Here is an 18,769-nt window from a genome sequence, read left to right as displayed (position 1 = left end):
ATGTAAAGTTGTACACATGTTAACTAGATGACAAAGAAAAAGATATCATTTTTTTTTTTTTTTTTTTTTGACCACATAGAGCGCCACAAAATGATTATCCATAACTGGTGTCGATATCCGCAACTGGTAGTTTACCTTAATTATCGGGTAAGGGAGGAAGTCTGAGAAAGATACTATCTGGTGGGTTTTATAGTAATATTCTCTACCTATGATTTTTCTGATAAATACTCCTAAGGGATTATTTTCAGGCACCATGCTAGCTCAATAGGTGCTTGTACTGATCTTTACGAATATCCTTTATACACATACATAATTATAATTTCTTATTAACGTGTGGAAATAAAACACGAGACAATCGTTCTACCAATTATATTAATTATATAAAACAATTGCGTACTTGTATTAATTATGGGGTTCGAAGTCATAATTAATTTATAAATAGGCGTTTTAACCTAATACTATACTAAACTAGTAGTAAAGCTGATTGTGCAGTTATATTAAATGGAGTTAGTGCAACTCAGGAAAGATTAAGCATATCAAATAAAGGGGATGATTCATTTTACCTTATTTTGATCGGGTGAACGCAACCCGGACGGGATTTAGGGTACATCTCCCGCCTCAACACTGTACATGTTACCTGCTCATCTGGGTGCTACTAATACTAAGCACGTCGCAGGTTATTGGTGGTAGATACACTTTGCCATGGGTCGAAACCCTCAAGATCCGGAACGAATGAGGAATCTTCCGAAATTCCATTAATTAATCGACATACCGTGATTAATGTTGAAATACAAAACATATTAACCTCGCAGTGGGTCACATCAGAATTCAGGCAGACTAATTCCATAAGGGATTTAGCCGGCAATTACTGGGGGTAGGAACCGAACATCGAAACAGCACTCGCGATTACTGAAACAAAGCACAGAACCATCCTTAAGGGGGCTCATACTTTCTTTCTTTTTTTTTTTTGTAGTTTTCCTATCATACTGCACTTTGAAACTGCTCGTTTCTCCTAAACACCAACCTCACCAGCCGCTCAGACCACCTCGTGCTCACTTCACCCAACATGGCTGAAAGTCCCAAGTCCAAAAACCTGAAAACCACAACTCATGCGGGACAACTCACACAAGGGATCCTCGGCCCCGGGAGAAGGTGCCAAGAATTTCAATTTATTTATTTATTTTATTTTATTTTCTGCCCCTTGGTACAGGCACCCAGCAGCGGGCCAAACTCGGTGGCTACCGATGAACGGTGTCTTGCCTCCAGACAGCAAGGTTTACAGCGGAGTGTGGTTCTACCTAGGGGGCTCATACTTAGTGAGAGAATTTACGTTAACACATTATACTTTTTAGGAAAATATTCTAAGTCCAACTTAGTGAGAGAATTTACGTTAACACATTATACTTTTTAGGAAAATATTCTAAGTCCAGACTGTGAAGCCGACTGGCAGGGATTCCTTCTAAAAGCACTACAGGTAACCCCTGGACAAGAATCACAATTTGACAAAATAAGAACCCCGAGTATGGTTCCTGCATTTGGTTATATAGGCAAAAGTTCAAGGATAGTTATCCGAGCTTGAAGCGACCTACGCTCGGACATATTTGTACACGTTACCTTGGGCTCATGAATCTGCTCCTTACAAAATCACAAAATAAGTTGTTTCGCAGTGACGTCGCGAAGGGAGGGGGTGCGGTGTGGTGGGCTAGTCACCCCCCCCCCACAGTCAAAAATTCAGTCATCCAAATCGTCCTGTATTCGCCTCAGTCGTCCAAGTCGACTCCTCCGTGACGTCAGAATTTGTCGGAAAAATCATTATTTTGCCGACAAAATCACCAATACATTTTCAAAATGCTTAGAGGAGAAGGTACAATTATGGACCCAGGTACAAATATGGACCCCCCATGGTTTAGAGTACAACTACTAGCGCTATGGTCATACTGGGTACTAAAAAGTATACTAGTAGTGTAGTATCAATGATCCAATTAAGTACTTATTTTGGATCTACACAAACTTGGGTGCCTCTCATCAGCAATTGTTTGTTTTTGCGGATTATTTCCTTCCCAATGGAAAATTTTACAAGTTTTTCATTTGGTAATTCATCAACTACAAATAAAGTTTGGAAAAAAATTATTAGCGAAGTAAGTAGCTTACAATATGTACTTTCAAAATATACTTTCATACTTGTCTTTACTTCAGCTGATTTTCATAATTTTTTTCATTTTTCATAAACTGAGCCGATTTTTTGCATGGGTATAAATATGGACCCCTAAATTTTTTTACCTAATTTTGATTCAATATTTTTTAGAATGTCGAGAAAAGTGTTATTAACAAAGAAGACAAGTCCAAAGTGTCGAAAATGGGACTATGATTTTTTTATTTTTCATAAACTTGGCCAATTTTTTGCATGGGTATAAATATGGACCCCTAAATTTTTTTTCATCCAATTTTGACTCAATGGTTTTTAGAATACCAAGAAAGGTGTTATTAACAAAGAAGACAAGTCCAATAAAGCATCAAAAAACATCTTTAAATGAATTTTTGTACAATTTTCTGCAATTTGCATACATTTTTTGAGGGGGCCCATATTTGTACCCGCGACCATATTTGTATCATTTTATGTCACTTTTCTAAATTTCAAATTTCTCCGTGAGTTTTCAACAACAAAAAATTTTTTTTACACAATTTATACTAGAGTCTTTGGCCTTTTGAATGGTATATATTTTGATAATTTTTTCTACCCTTTAAGGCCAAAAAGCTAGAGGGGGGTCCATATTTTTTATACCTTCTCCTCTATCTATTTTTTTCAAAAGCTTTTGCCCTCGCTTCGCTCGGCCTAATTTGTTGTTTTCTGTTTCTAAAATTATTCATAAGTGTGTTTGAAAAGTAGATATTTTTGTTCTAGAGTGGTGAATAATCTGACTTTTCACATCAAAATTACTGCTGTTTTGCTTCTTGAAACTATAAATTTGGAATAGATTTGGTCAGAAAAACCGAATTCTTACTTTAAAATTGGCATTGTTCTACTTTTAAAATCACAAAATTTTTCCAAAACTTTTGCCCTCGCTGCGCTCGGGCCATTCATAAAGCTGCTTTTAGGTATTAAAAATATGAAAATTAAACAGAAAAATTCCAGAAATACTCATAATTCTCAAAGCGCGAGAAAAATGAATTCTAAAAACGTTAAAAACACGATTTTGACTTTTTTTGGAAATGGTTTTTGGGAATTTGGGGCCCAAGGGTGGCGCCAAATGAAATTTTTGTTAGAACCAAAATGTAGAAAATTTTTCAAGAAATAACTTTTATTTCGTGATTTTTCTTGTTGGAACGATATTCAAGGTGGTAGGAGAGTTTTTAATGTGTGAGAGGGGGGCTCATGAAAGGGGGAGGGGTAGCGATTGGAAAGAATATGTAAAATTTGTAGTAGAATGAATAAAATGAGCAGAAAGTGTAGAATGTGTAAAATATATGTAGACAGTATAATGCATAGAATGCAACAATAACTACTCCATTCGTGTTTGTTATATGTACTCTAAAAATTAAGGATCATGATGCTTCGAGTGATTATTTTCCATTGTTTTTCTTTTTTTTAGTCATTTTTTATTTTTTATTTTTTAAAACCATTACACATACAGTATGACACAAAAGTAGTGCTCGATGGTTTTTATTTTTAAGTGGAAAGAGCTAGCAAGATAAAGCGACGTTGAGTTTGAGTAGGAAAAAATAAGGGCTTTCAAAAGCAACCTTGAAAATTTCAGACCCATGCACAGGGTGTCCAAAAATTGAAAAACCAGTTTGGTCAATTAATCCAAACTGGTTTTTTATTAGCGCAATGTATTCTACACACTAAGGTGACAAAAACGTGATATGAATTTTTTGAAACCGGTTCATTAATTTGCAACCAGTGGACAAAAAATACCCAAAAATTGTAGATAGAGAAAAAAGCTTGAAACAAAAGTTGTAGAGCGTGAAAATGACACAATTCTGTCTAATCACATTTTGAAACCGGTTCATTTGTTCGCATTTAGCAACCAGTTTTTGACAATCACCTAAGAATTGGAGATATAGAAAAAAACTTGAAACAAAAGTTGTAGAGCGTGAAAAATTGAACCATTTTTCCTGATCAGATTTAAAAACCGGTTCATTAATCTGCAACCGGTTATCAAAAATTACCTAAGAATTGGAGATTGTGAAACTGATTTTGAAACCAGTTCATTGGTTCGCCTTTAGCAACCATGGTTTTGACCATCGGCTAAAAATTGGAGATGAAGAAACAAGTTTGAAACATACGTTGTAAAGTGTGAAAAATTGAACTATTTTCTCTAGTCAGATTTTGAAACCAGTTCATTGGTTTGCATTTAGCAACCAGTTTTTGACAATCACCTAAGAATTTGAGATATAGAAAGAAGCTTGAAACAAAAGTTGTAGAGCGTGAAAAATTGAACCGTTTTACAAATTTTGATTCAAGCATTTTCACGATCTCCAATTTTTAGGTAATTTTTGATAACCGGTTGCAAATTAATGAACCGGTTTTAAATCTGATCAGCGAAAATGGTTCAATTTTTCACGCTCTACAACTTTTGTTCCAAGCTTTTTTTCTCTACCTCCAATTATTAGGTGATTGTCAAAAACTGGTTGCCAAATGTGAACCAATGAACCAGTTTCAAAATGTGATTAGGCAGAATTGTGTAATCTTCACGCTCTGCAACTTTCGTTTCAAGCTTTTTTCGCTATCTAGAATTTTTAGGTAATTTTTGATAACCGGTTGCAAATTAATGAACCGGTTTTAAATCTGATCAGCGAAAATGGTTCAATTTTTCACGCTCTACAACTTTTGTTCCAAGCTTTTTTTCTCTACCTCCAATTATTAGGTGATTGTCAAAAACTGGTTGCCAAATGTGAACCAATGAACCAGTTTCAAAATGTGATTAGGCAGAATTGTGTAATCTTCACGCTCTGCAACTTTCGTTTCAAGCTTTTTTCGCTATCTAGAATTTTTGGGTATTTTTTGATAACTGGTTGCAAATTAATGAACCGGTTTCAAAAAATTCATATCACGTTTTTGTCGCCTTAGTGTGTAGAATACATTGCGCAAATAAAAACCAGTTTGAATTTTTTGATCAAACCGGTTTTGCTGTTTGTGGACACCTTGTGCATGGGCCTGAAATTTTCAAGGTCACTTTTGAAAGCCCTTATTTTTTTTTACTCAACGCAACTTCATTCATCTCGCTAGCTCTTTTCACTTAGAAATAAAAGCCACCGAGCACTACTTTTATGTCATACCTACTGTATTATCCTGTACCTAATTTTCACTTACGCAGAATAGTGAACTTTCCAAAATCCAAAAGCAGCTCCCCTTTGGTTCATTTGTGTTTCAGTTTCTTCAAAACTTCGGGGAGTGGGATCAAAAATTCTAAAAATTAAGTTGTTGAGGCATATCTGGAATCAAATCAAATCAAATCAAATCAAATTTATTGTAAGGTACCGCAAGCGGCATTTACATGGTCATTTACATCAATAGAGCCTACAGAGCAACTTTACAATGATTAACAATACAATAAAATGAAATGAATGATATAAAACAAAACAAAACAAAATGAAATGAAGTAATAAATAAAGTAATAAATATAAAAAATAAAATAATTCAATAGAGGGTTATAGTTTGCCCAGGAACTCATCTACACAATAAAATGCCTCCTTAATTAGCCATTTTTGAAGGAATTTTTTAAATAACTTAGTATTATGAATATCTCTGATTTGAGGAGGGAGACTATTAAAGATTCTGACTGCCATAGTATCTATTCCTTCCCTGCTGACTTTGGTCCTCATCTGATCTGCGAAGATTGAGTTTATCCCTGAGGCCAAATTGATTCAAATTTTGAATTTAGGTTTTAATGTACTTGGGTAATTTTAGAAAAAAAATATTCCTCCAAAAAAACTTTTACGTTAGTTTTAGGACCCCTCCAAAAAAATTTGGGGCCCTTTAAATTAAATCAGCCTTACATGTACCTAGTTTCACTTTTTCACACTCATCTTTTGACAGAAAATCGAATGTAAGTAGATACTTATTAAAAACAATTATTTTTTGACAGATGTGACATTGTGACTATCTGTCACAAAAATTAATTTATTTTGATGAAAAAAATTGCAAGTTTTTTTCAAGACTCAAGCCCAAACTTCTTCAATATGTTTGTAAAAATTCATGAATAGCGCCCTCATGCGCTGAACCGAATAATAAAATATTTATTTATCTCTCTATCAATTTAGTAAATTTTTCTGCAAATAAGTTTCATATTTTCCGCCATTTCTTCAAACGTTTGGGTGCCCTTGGCAACCATAGGCAAATTTTATACCCTAGCATAGGCAATTTATTCAACACATAATGCTAAGATGTTGCATCTTGCCCCTTTATATTTTTTTTTGAGTTCGTAGGCCCAAAATTAGGCTAATTGTATGCTGATTAAAATGTCTTTACCAAAATTTCCAATGAAAATAATTTCTCAAAATATAATAAAAAATGTTTTAAAAGTTTAAAAAGTCTGCTCCACGAGTAAATAGTACGTAGATATTAATAAAGGACGCTACAGCACGACTAAATTAATCAAACAAAAATGAAACCAGACCTAGTTCCGATTCAACACGAGCTACACAGTACACACCTTGATATAATTGAAACATCGCCCCGCAATCACCCAGCTAAATTTCACAGCCTTTGTACAATGTTTTAATTAGATTGTTTTCGATTCGAAATGCAATTAATATATGTACATTAGGTAATTCGCCATCTCGATCTATGTATCGTTTCACAGCGAGTAGGTATGTACGTACTTCTCAAAGCACAACTTCTTCGGTGGGTTTTGGGTTGATGGAAAAAGGCGGAGGCTGAAAATTTCCACAAGGTCCGCTAGATTTCGTTTCCATTCTTTAAAAATATTGATTGTCAAGTTGCGTTTCACGCAATTTTTCCCGTTATACCTTTTACGTGTTTCGTGAGAAAATAACGTTACTCGTTATCATTTTACCGACTCGACGTTTGTTTTTTTTTTTCACGTTGCTTTTTTTTTTCAGCTCGCCAATTCTACTACCTCGGTCAAGAAAAAAAACAGGTAGGAAAGATTTTCATATATTTTCTAGTTTCATCTGTTGAAATCTCACTCGAATTATACGATTTTTCGCCACATTGCGAAATTTCAACCATAATCGTCGTATTTTCGGTTTGTGAAAATTTTCTGGAAAATTTCGTGTACGAATTATGATAATGAGTTGTGTGTTCATCTATTCTCAAGGCGTAATTTCGTTATTGGCTATATTTTTTACCAACTTTGTAACGTGTGGGTTGGTTTTTTTTTTGTCGAGCTCGGCTCGTGATCAATTTTCTAATTGTGAAAAGAGCTTATCGTGCCGTCGAAATTGATCATTTTACTGTACTATGCCGTGGCAGTTTTACCCATTGTGTATTCTTAACCTACGCTTATGCCATCAATTTTTCATCCAAAGGTTCCCGAACAATACCCAAGGGTCAGTGTAAATGTTACGCTGGGTTTTTAAATGCTTTCAGTCGCATTGCCTGCCTGCCTTAATTAGAATGCTTTTATCATGAGTCACCGTACCATGGGTATCACGTGAAGGTAAAATTCGAGTTGAATGAGTCCTTCTTTTCTCAGAAGACTAAGGTATTGATTTTTTTGGTACCGTGAATAGGCCAATTTTAATAGTAAATTTATGAATGGAGTATCGTTAGAGTTGAGAAATTATCAAACTAAAGAAAATAATAGTTGAATCACTTTTTTTTCAAAATTTACATACGATTTAAATTTTTTTCAATTTAAAGGAGCAATTGATTTTGCACAAAAAGTAAAACCATTAACTGTTTCTGTCTGAAAAAAAAAGAATTCATGTGAGAATTTCATTCAAAAGAACTGTAAGGTTCGGTGTAAAATTTTATAAAAATCACCAAAAGAAAATTATTGAAAATGAAAAGAAATGGGGTCCTGGAGTAAGGGATGAAAATTAAAAAATAATTCATACAAATTTTTTTGAATTCCTGTAAGTAGGTATTCTGTTTCAAAAACAAAAAAACTGTAAAGACCTGTTGAAGACGTACATCATTTAATTTTTTAAACTCCAAATTTTCGTTTTTCTCAATTTAGGGTGAGAATCCCCCCCCCCAAGAGCCCAGGTTTTCTTGGAAAAAGATTTTGATGGTAAAAAGTAGTAATTTTCCAAGCATTTTTTTGTTTTAAAATATTGTACGTAGAAACCAACTTACGAGTAAGTAGAACTTATTCAAAATTTTGTGTCCTTCCTTCATTTGGGCATATATCACTTCATTTTTTCATCTTTTTTGAGGGGAACAGGCTTTTTCTGTCCTTCCTTCTTAAAAAGTGAATGAATAAAATTATATATCTATTTGGTTTCTGCCCTCCGAAAAGCTTTATTTTGCCCCCCCCCCTCAAAACGATACGACAAAATTACTTGGTATGGACTATGGACCCAATTATCCCTCTCAAAGGAAAATCCTGCCACCGGTGCTGCAATTTACCAATGAAAAATTTTTTGGTTTATTTCATTTTTTTTATCGTGGAGCGTTTGGGTTTTCATAAAAAATCAATTTTTTACATTCATGTATTGAAAATTTTGATTTTTTTTTCAATATTTTCCATCACAAAAAATCAATTTCTAAGAAGAATCAAAAATTTTATGAAAAAAATGACGAGAAACAAATTATTGAGTGCATAAAATTTCCCAATTAGAAAATGGATTATTCTTTTTTTTTTTTGTGAGAGGCGTTGTTTTTGAGATATTCTGTGTCAAAGTTGGCATGACTGGCATGAGGTCATTTTTTTTTCAAATCTGAATTATGGGACACCCTATACAATATGCATATTAAACATTAACACGATGTCTTGGTAAATTACTGGTGATTTTTGGTCAAATACTGCTAATTTATGGCAAAGTACTGGTAATTTCTGGAAAATTGCAAATAATTTTTGGCAAATTATTGGTAAATTCTGGTAAAGTGGTAATTTACCAGTAATGTTTGGTAAAATACGGGTAATTACTGGCAAATTTCTGGTGATTTCTGACAAGTTATTGGTGATTTTTGGTAATTTACTGGTAAGTGGTAATGTCTGGTACCTAATTTTTAGTAAATGACTGAAAATTTCTAAAAATTATTTCTAGTGATTTATTCAATGGTAATTTCTAATTTCTACTTTCTAGAGTAATTTATTGGTAATTTCTGGTAATTTACTGGTAATTTCTGGTAATTTACCGGTAATTTCTGGTAATTTACCGGTAATTTCTGGTAATTTACCGGTAATTTCTAGAGTAATTTATTGATAATTTCTGGTAATTTACCGGTAATTACTGGTAATTTCTGATAATTTACTGGTAAGTTCTGGTAATTTACAGGTAATTTTTGGTAAATATCTGGTAATTTTTGGTAAATTATTGGTAATTTTCGGTAAATTACTGGTAATTTTTGGTAAATTACGGGTAAGCTTTGGTAAATTTCTAATAATATTTGGTAATTTCTGGTAAATGACTGGTAATACTTGGAAAATTACAAATCATTTTTGGCAAATTTTAGGTAATCGAAAATTTTTGGTAAATTACTGATGACTTTTTGTAATTTTTTGGTAATTTCTCATAATATTCTGGTAATTTTTGATGATTTATTGGTAGTTTTTGGTAATTTATTGGTAATTATTGGTAAATTACTGGTAATTTTCTGTGAATTACAGGTCACTTTTGGCAAATTTTAAATAATATTAATATTTGTAATTAGTCACTTGGAAATTTCTGGTAAATGACTGGTAATTATTGGAAAATTACAAATCATTTTTTGCAAATTTCTGGCAATTTAAAAGTTTTGGTAAAATACCGATAACTTTTAGTAATTTTTTGGTAATTTCTGTTGATTTCCTAGTAATTTTTAGTGATTGATTGGTAATTTTTGGTAAATTACTGGCGATTTTTGGAAAATTGCCGGTAATTTCTGTTGAATTAGAATTACTTGTAATATGTAGTATTTTTAAAAGGTTGCTGCTCTGGTAATTTTTTTATAAAATCACTCCAATTCCATTTGATAAAATTTTGTTGAAATTTCAAGTTTCAAAAATCTGCTGGAGACTCCAAAAATTTACAAAAAGTTGCTGGAGGCTCCAAAATGACTTGAACTCACCTGAAGTCGACTTTGTTGCGTATTTAAATTAGTTTGCAGAATGAATTTCGACTTTCCAACTCCATTTGATGAAATTTTGTGGAAATTTCAAGTTTCAAAAATCTTCTGGAGCCTCCAGAACTACTCTAAACGATCTGAAACAGTTTACAATCGATCTGGCAGGTCGAAAATAGGATACGAGATCTCAAATTTCAGCTTTTTAGGTCACTTTGGTAAGATTTTGATTTTTCCCTCATTATTGGACTTGATTTTGATTTTCAAAAATTCACCAAAAATCGAAAAAGACACTTTAGCACTTGAAATTTTGTCAGATGACAAATGTTTGCCTGCTGTTTCGATCTACTTTTGTACAGTTTAAAATATTTCGTCCAAAATCTGCAATTTTGGATGACCTGTCAATCAAAATGGCCGCCATTTTGTAAGTAGGGCCATGTTTTTTTTTTGAAGACAAGGGCTAGAAATGTTCCTTAGGACTCCCCTTTTAAGAAAAAAGTTGTCCCGGAGGATTGGCAGGGGGTGCAATTGATCCTTAGGCGCCCCCCCCATCATCAGGATTTACTTGAAATGCACATTTTTCCAAAAAATAATGCCTGTGTCTTAAGAACTTGGAATAATTATGGTGGATTTTTCATAATTTGTAAGACTTCAGAGCATTGAAAAAATTGCCAGCTGTATTTTCGGACATTTCAACTATTACTGAATTCAAAATGGATTTCCAAATCTCGACAAGTTTTATTTTAAAATGCTCGAGGAAAAATCGCAATGTCAATCTTTCAAGAATGCCAACTTTTCGATATTTTTTCAAACTTTACAAAAATCGTATAGAGTATCAATGACATTAACGCATATCCATGATTTAAAACTTTTCTTGTAGAGGAGATTTTACCCCAGTTTCCCTCATAAGATCCTTAATTTTTTTCACTGATTTTTTTGTGAAAAAGTTCTACTTGAGCTGAAATACCTACCTCAAAACTAACGCCTTCTAAAAATAAATAAATCACATCTTCTGGTTAAAAATTTTATGGTTCATAAATTTCTTTCTTTTTATTTTTTTCGCAGAGCCCTGATTTTTCTCCAAAAATCATCGCTTTTTCATATGAAAACTTTTGAAACTAAACAAAAAGTTATCATTACGTTCAAAAAAAAAAAAAAAAAAACATGAAAAATGTATCCCAGATCTTGTCTGTGTGAGCTTGATGGCGAACGTACGACGTTGACTTTTCAAAACTTGGATAAATTGTACATATTATTAAATTCTCGACATTCAGAGGAGATTTTACACCCATTTCATTTTCTTTCTCTTTTAATTTTTATGTACCTACTCAACTTATCAACAAATTTATACGAAAATTAAAACCTCGACTCGAGAAAATAAAGAGTTAATAGGTATTCAGCGTTGAAATAAAAAGAAACCTTGAAAAAACAAAGCGTTACAAGAAAAAAGAGCAGACGCCATTGATGAAAATTAATTAGAGGCAATCGAATCGAATACATAATCAGGGTTGAATACTGTTGAACACTTCAGTGGTTTTTTCCCACTCATGTACAAAAAAAAACCACCATCAAGGAAACCGCGGAGAGGAAAACAGAATTCATCGCTCATTCGTGGGAAGAAAACGAATCAACAAAAAAGAAAAGGAAAAAAATACCTCTCTCAAGTACAATAAATTTTAATAATTTTATCTCTCGACGGATAAACTCTTCATCACGCGAGTTTTCCGTTTGAGGTAAATTCAATTAAAGCTAACTCGATATTAAGGCAACTCCTTTTCTCTATACTTTTCCACCTTATAATACAAGTACATAACTGAATCGTGAAAAATATCTACCACCTACCTATACTCGTATAAGTCGAAGTCTATTTCGACAGCTTTTCGAAAATATCGATTAATTAAATATTTTATGCTACGATTATCGGGCAAAATTATGAATAATTCTTCAAACTTTCAAACGTGTACCTATACTTATGTAGGTAGGTACAAGTTTCTCGAGCTTGAACATTTTGAAAATCTAGCTTTCAACTTGTAAAATTACCCAATCGAATGTTTACGTGCTTATTTACTCGTACTTGAAAGTACCTAAGAGAATCGTTAACTTGACGTATGAAATTTACGCCGAATCATCGTCGAATTTATGGTATATAAGGTGCCTACTTCGAACTTGGGGGTTCTTTTGTGAAATATGCGTAGGCAAATTATCGAACGTAAAACGATGCTCGACGTTCTAAAAGTGAATCTACTTAATTTTCTTCACAATAGTCTCGAAATTGAAATCATTCCTTAATGAAAAAAAAAAAGTCAGAGAGAAAAATGAGAATCGAGAAGTAGGTAATTTTGAATTCAATTCAGTTCGTTTTATTTGTAATAATATTTATTGAAAATTGCTTATAACTCGTAAATAAGAAAACTTCTGCCATTCGAGTACATTATTTATTTTATCAATCGATTAATTGCTTCGCTGCATTATCACATCTCGACTATGTCAATTATCGTATAATTTCGTCGCATTTATGACGATTCTTCCTCCTTGGCTGGCTCACTATAGTGTTTTTCCTGCGCATTAATTTCCATTACTATAATACAGCACATGATGCGACGCGACACGACGCTTCTCGTATGGGAAAAACACGTTCGTATAATTTCCGGTAATTTTTCTTTTTATCGAATTTTTCCTCATTTTGCGTCAGCACCATAACCCTTCTACTTCCCCAAGCGTCTCTCAGACTGGCATATTCCATTCTTCGGCGACATATTCGACGATATAGCGAATACAAGTGCTCAAAAACCCCAACTAACTACCTTTCCTGTTGCCTATTTTTGAGCTCGAGCTTCGTATACGAATCGAGATTTAACTCGGATTCTCGTTTGTTTGTACGTACGAGTATTCGGTGCAAGAATCGTTTCATCATTTAGCACTTATATTTTACCCCACACACATGAGCTGAGCTAACCGTGAACTACTCATCTATCACAACTTTAACGTCTAAGCAGGGCTGCCATTGTATACGATTAATCATTTTGTCAAGATGATTTGAAAGACGTGTGTGCTGCCACAGTCGCAGCACAAAAGCTATATAATTTCCTTTTTAAATGTACGAAATTTTTTTACTACTTTTTTGTGCCTAAAAATGCCAGAATCTACGTGTATGGTCTGAACAACGAACGGAGGCTGTATCAATATTGTAGGTTCAGGGTAGGATTAAGCTGGTAGATAGGTAACTATATGTAATACTTTTTACTTATAAAGGATGGGAAATCTTGAATTGGATTCCCATCATCGTCATCAATTTAATTTTTTTCCAGGTTACTTTTCATATTGAGGAGTAAAAATGAGAAGTAAACATTGATTTTTTTTTCTGAATGAAAAACTTGCAGTAATCGAATTTTCGTTATTCTTGGTATTTTGAGGAGATATTTTCACTTTGTCATCTTGGTTTTTGGTATTGTGAAGTTGAATCTATAAAAGGACGTATTTCCTTCGTGGGTTTTATTTTCACATTTTTTGACGACCTTTATTTTTTGAGTTTTTATTGAAATCATGAGGCGCTGAAAATGACTGAAGAAAATGAGAGACCGTCTGGAGAATACCTACTTCTATTTTTATTTATTCACTTTTTTCATACCTGAGAGCTGGAACGAAAAATGTTCTTTTTTGAAATGGGCATTATGAAGAGGTGGAGCCAGATCAGAAAATTAATTTGAAATCATCACCACTACATATAAAAACCTAACAAAGTAGAAGTCACACAATGTCATCTTTTTATTCAAGAAAGGGGTAAGTTGATATTTGAAATCAGCACTTCCACGAGAGTGGAAAACCAATAAATACATAATGATTTTCTACGTGAAAAGTTGTCAAATTTTTTGAAATTTGAGAGCTTATTATGGGGACTAGAGAACTAAACTGAAATTTGAAATCAGCGATGAGAACGATTATTCCACATTATTTTTAATTTGGGCAGGTCGTTTCTTTTCCAAAATTTAATTAGTGAGAAATCAAGGATTTCTAAAACGTTGGCACAAGTTTTAGACCCTCAACCCATCATCTCCCTTCTCCCACAGAACACAATATTGAATTAAATTTTTTTTTTGACGCATATATGTACCTACAAAATTTTTTAAATTCTCAAAACATTAAGCTCGAACCAGGCGAGTCAAACGTTGTTCGATTTTGTACTAGGGTCTGTCATGAGTATTACTTCCATACCAAGCCGCTCAGATAGCGCCCTGGTTGCGACAAAAACACCCAATGTATTTTAAATGGAGTTACCAGTATTGTTAGTTGACAGTATTTGGATTAGTGGAGAGGTTCAATAAATACTATCAACTCTACTTATAAAGTTATTCAAAAGTACCTACCAAATAAATACACACAATCGAAGAATAATATTAATTATGTGATTTATTAGTGTTAAAGAACAACTAGAAAAAGTATACTTTTATGGTTAGTCATAGTCAATAAGGGTAAGATAGCCGAATATGGACCACATTTTTTTGTTTTTGAATGCCGTGGTCACTGTAATTGAGCTACGTAAAAACTTCATTGACAGCTTAAAATGTACCTGCCTACATCATATCTATTATCACAATTCCAAAGCCTCAAAATTTTTGAGGAATTTCAAGAGGGCCAAAAAAATTATCTTCTGAAAAATGTCAAAAATTGAAAAGTGGATTTTGGGTTCCTAATATGGACCACTTTGAAAATTTATTTTAAAAAAACCTACAATGTTGTAAAAATGCATTGAATTGCTGAAATGCTGTTAGAATATGTTTAATTAAGAGAATAAGAGTAAATTCCAAGTGGCTCAAAAGAATTTTTTTCCTGAAAAGAGTCAAAATTTGAAAAGTAAATTTCAGGTCCCTAATATGGACTACTTTAACTTGAAATTGTCAAATCCATATCAAATCTACAGGTAGTCCATATTAGGCAACTGTATAACTTTGAACTTTGAAAAATCAGAACTATAAGTATCTTGAATAATTACTAGAATGTCTCGATAGATTCAAAAAACTGTTGCACTTTTCTGTATTAAAAATAAATCATATCATAACGTTTCCCCGGAAAATTTTTCAAGAATCCAGATTTTTGTGAAATGTGAAAAAATGTTGACCCTATCAATTTCGTTTTTTTCCTCTCAGTTTGCGAATTTTGATTTTAGGGCTTTGATTTTGGTCTCCTTGTGTTTTTCTGTGAAAAATACACTAGATAAAGCTTGTTCCCGCTAGGTAGTGCTCATAGCCAACAAAATCGGCCGGTGGTCCATATTGGGCTACCTTACCCTTATAAAATAGTTGTGAGATTATTTTATAATGGATACAAGCTCTGGCTTGCATCTTACGACTCGCATAATAACTAGAAAAATTGTAATAATAATGATAAGGTATAAGCTTATTAATGATTAATTAGTGATGAAATAGTGTTACTTGTACATAATTAGAAATGGATGGCGTGTATTTTATTTAAGTGTAAAAATCTGCCATTGATCAATATTCTTGAAAAAATTTGTGGCACCAGCGGGGATCGAACTAGAGTCCCCGGATCTGTGAGCGGAATCCTTGCTACCTACGCCACCAGAGCACTTGGTAGAAGCGACTAAAGATTTATATACTAAGCTGAAACACACGCGCAAAATACCACATTTACACGCGTTTTTCAGCAAATATGCGAATAAATACGCTACAAAATATTTGCGTAGCGTATTTTTGTGGCTGGTTTTTTCAACATGCAAAAATTGTTCCGCCACCCGGGCTCATGCACAACTGCACTAGCCTTCAAGCTGTGAGCCACTGATCTATAAATAGTTCCCCATGTTGCCATACTTTCAATACATAGGCCATAGGGATATATTAATTTATCAACTGGTAAGGCGATTAGATTAAGGCATTATTTCCTCATATCATATGCCCCTTCCAGAGGTTGACGCCTCCGGCATGTCATGGGGTGAAGCACGGATCACAAAAGATAAGAAGGAAAATATGTCCTAATCTACCCTTCCCCTCCCTTCCAAAATAAGGGAGGATCCTAAATTCCTGCCCCTCTGTTAGGGTGACAATGAAAATTTTTTTCGGATTTTTGAATGCAGCACACCTGAAAAATATGCTATGAGGAATCAAAAAATGATCCCCAAAGTTTCATCCCTCTAACTTGATTTTAACCCGTGGGGCAATGGCTCCAAAGTTTGGAATGTAATGTCCGAGCGTGACCTTATGAGTCTCACGGTGACGCATGGTGGAAAAATTGTTGAGTACACGCTACATGTACGAAGCGCAATAGAGAACGACCCTGTATTTTTTTATCTGTTAATAATGTGATGATTTTTTTTTTCGTCACAAGCTAACTCTAAAACAGGTTTTAAATTATATTTTCCACAAAAAAACAGAATTTTTTAATTTTATTCCGACCTGAGAAAAAATTGATCTTTTAACGCAATTATGTTCTTGTTTTTGTACGTTTCTTTATACTAAAAGGTTACAATGATATAAAATTCACTTATTATGCTTATTTGATATTTCTCCACTCACCATCCATGTTCAATGGCCATCATTTACCTTATATACTAGCTAGAAACTAATTCCAGATAAAAAAACGTGGGTTAAAGGCTCAATCTTTTTCTACAGCAAAATAAAATAGAAAAATCGGGGTTTGTCGCCGTAAATATAATTTAACAAATGTTTTAGAGTTAGCTTGTGACAAAAAAAAAACAACATCAAATCATCACCAAAAAAATTTTGGATTGTCCTTACTCTATTCCACATCGTATGTGTAGCGCGTACTCAACGATTTCTCCACCACGTGTCGCGGTGAGACTCGTAAGGTCGCGCTCGGACGTTATGTTCCAAACTTTGGAGCCACTGCGGCACGGGTTAAAATCAAGTTGGAGGGATGAAACTTTGGGGATCATTTTTTGATACCTCATAGCACATTTTTCAGGTGTGCTGTAAAAAAAATAATGAAAAAATGTTTTCCCTGTGTATTTCATTGTCACCCTACCCTCCGTACTTGGCTGCATTGATCATTTATCCCAAAATTCTGATTCCCACCTCCGAGTTCTCTGGAAAAATGTCATTTTTTCAAGAAACCCCTTCCCAGACCTAGAGCTTCCAAAAGTTGAATAAAATCAAGAAAAATGAAACAAGTAAAATAGAAGTACATAGTAAAATTTTCTTGACAACTTCACTTTTTTGGTGCCAACATTTTTCCAAACAACATGCTCCTCTGTTTTCAATAGAAAATTCTCCTCAGTCCGCCAAATATTGTTGTTTTCTTTGTATGGAGCTATTCAAAAATTGAAAAAAATTGGTGTCTGCAACATTTTTTTTTTTTTTTTTTTGAAAATTTTTCAATTCAAGTCTTTATTTTGAAGAACTTCCTCTTCAAGAAAAAAATCTCCATTGGGCTAGCATTGATTTGTTATTTCCCCTCTCAATAGGTTCATTGTTTGGAAAACCAAGGGAGTTTTTCTTGAAAAGGGATGTTATTTAGGTTATTGTATTTGATCAATTTCGTTTTGTTTTTGTTTTTGTTTTTTTTTTTTTTACAGAGTTGGTGGCTCCTTATAAAAGAACTAAAATATCTTGGGAGATCGGTAGAGTTTTTCTCCTGATAAGAGTTATAAGTATTTTAAAGAATTCTGATACAAAAATGTACAATTTTTAGATAAATTTGTTTTTTTTTTTTCATTTTTATAAAACAGAGGGGAGTTTCCCCCACGACTTTTCCAAGTTGAATGGCTGAAATTTTCAGCAATTTTTTTTGCCAAATAAAAACGAACAATTTTGGGGAGTCAGAGTAAGGGAAAATTTCCAAAAAATATCATAAGTAGAAAATATAGGTTACCCAAAGAGTTACCTATTTGAGATTTATTCAGAAAATGAGTGGATTATTGTGAACTTGGCGCCCAGCGTGCTGTACTTGTTTTTGGTTTGGGCTTCATTTAAATATGCTGCAAATAATTTACATTTTAATGGATTCAAGTTGTCAAGAAAAGTAATTCATCCCCCTCCCCAATTTTTAAATAATCTGACATCTTGAAAGAATCGTTATCAGAATGAGTTTTAATCCAAAAAGGTACCGACCTAATAATTATGTTAAAATTTACATACACTTGTTTTGATCTTTAGACACAACTTCGAGCCTAATCTCTGCCTTTATTCAAAATTTTGTAAAATAATTTTAGACACGCCTTATAAAACAATTTCTCGAAACGCATTATACTCGTACGTGATTTATTCAAAAAAAATATCTCTCTTTTGAAAATGTATTTCGGGTAAGTAGGTATCTCCTCACACACTCGCATATATTTAACCCTTACATCGCAAGTTAACCTACAGAGAATCAAACAAACCGACAAAAAAAACACACAGCAGCAAAGAGCAACGCTATATCCTCGACGTTATAACTCAAATTAAGAAACAACCACATCCGTTCTACTTCCACACGCTGAAAATGCTTTTCTTTGAGCTTTTCTGCGGCTTCTCCTTCTCATATGTATTAGTATACGTAGTAGAAAAGCCGCAATATATGGCAAGCACTTCGTTCCAATCTTCTTGTACAGAGTTCTGCAACCCGAAGGTATAAAATGGCGAA

General features: G+C 33.5%; 1 protein-coding gene across 2 annotated transcripts in view; it reads left to right on the top strand.

Annotated features, from left to right (window-relative positions):
* The first annotated feature begins 6,954 nt into the window (after positions 1-6,954).
* LOC135834710 (uncharacterized) overlaps positions 6,955-18,769 on the top strand; it is a 194,116-nt gene continuing 182,301 nt past the window's right edge. For both annotated transcript variants that reach the window (XM_065348668.1, XM_065348669.1), the window contains exon 1: positions 6,955-7,103. The gene's annotated coding sequence lies outside the window, so the exon portion shown is untranslated. The remainder of the gene's footprint in view (positions 7,104-18,769) is intronic.

This window comes from Planococcus citri, chromosome 2 (genome assembly GCF_950023065.1).
Source record: "Planococcus citri chromosome 2, ihPlaCitr1.1, whole genome shotgun sequence".
Lineage (NCBI taxonomy): Eukaryota > Metazoa > Arthropoda > Insecta > Hemiptera > Pseudococcidae > Planococcus > Planococcus citri.
The sequence above is the reverse complement of the archived record's forward strand: the minus strand, read 5'-3'. Positions and strand labels throughout refer to the sequence as shown.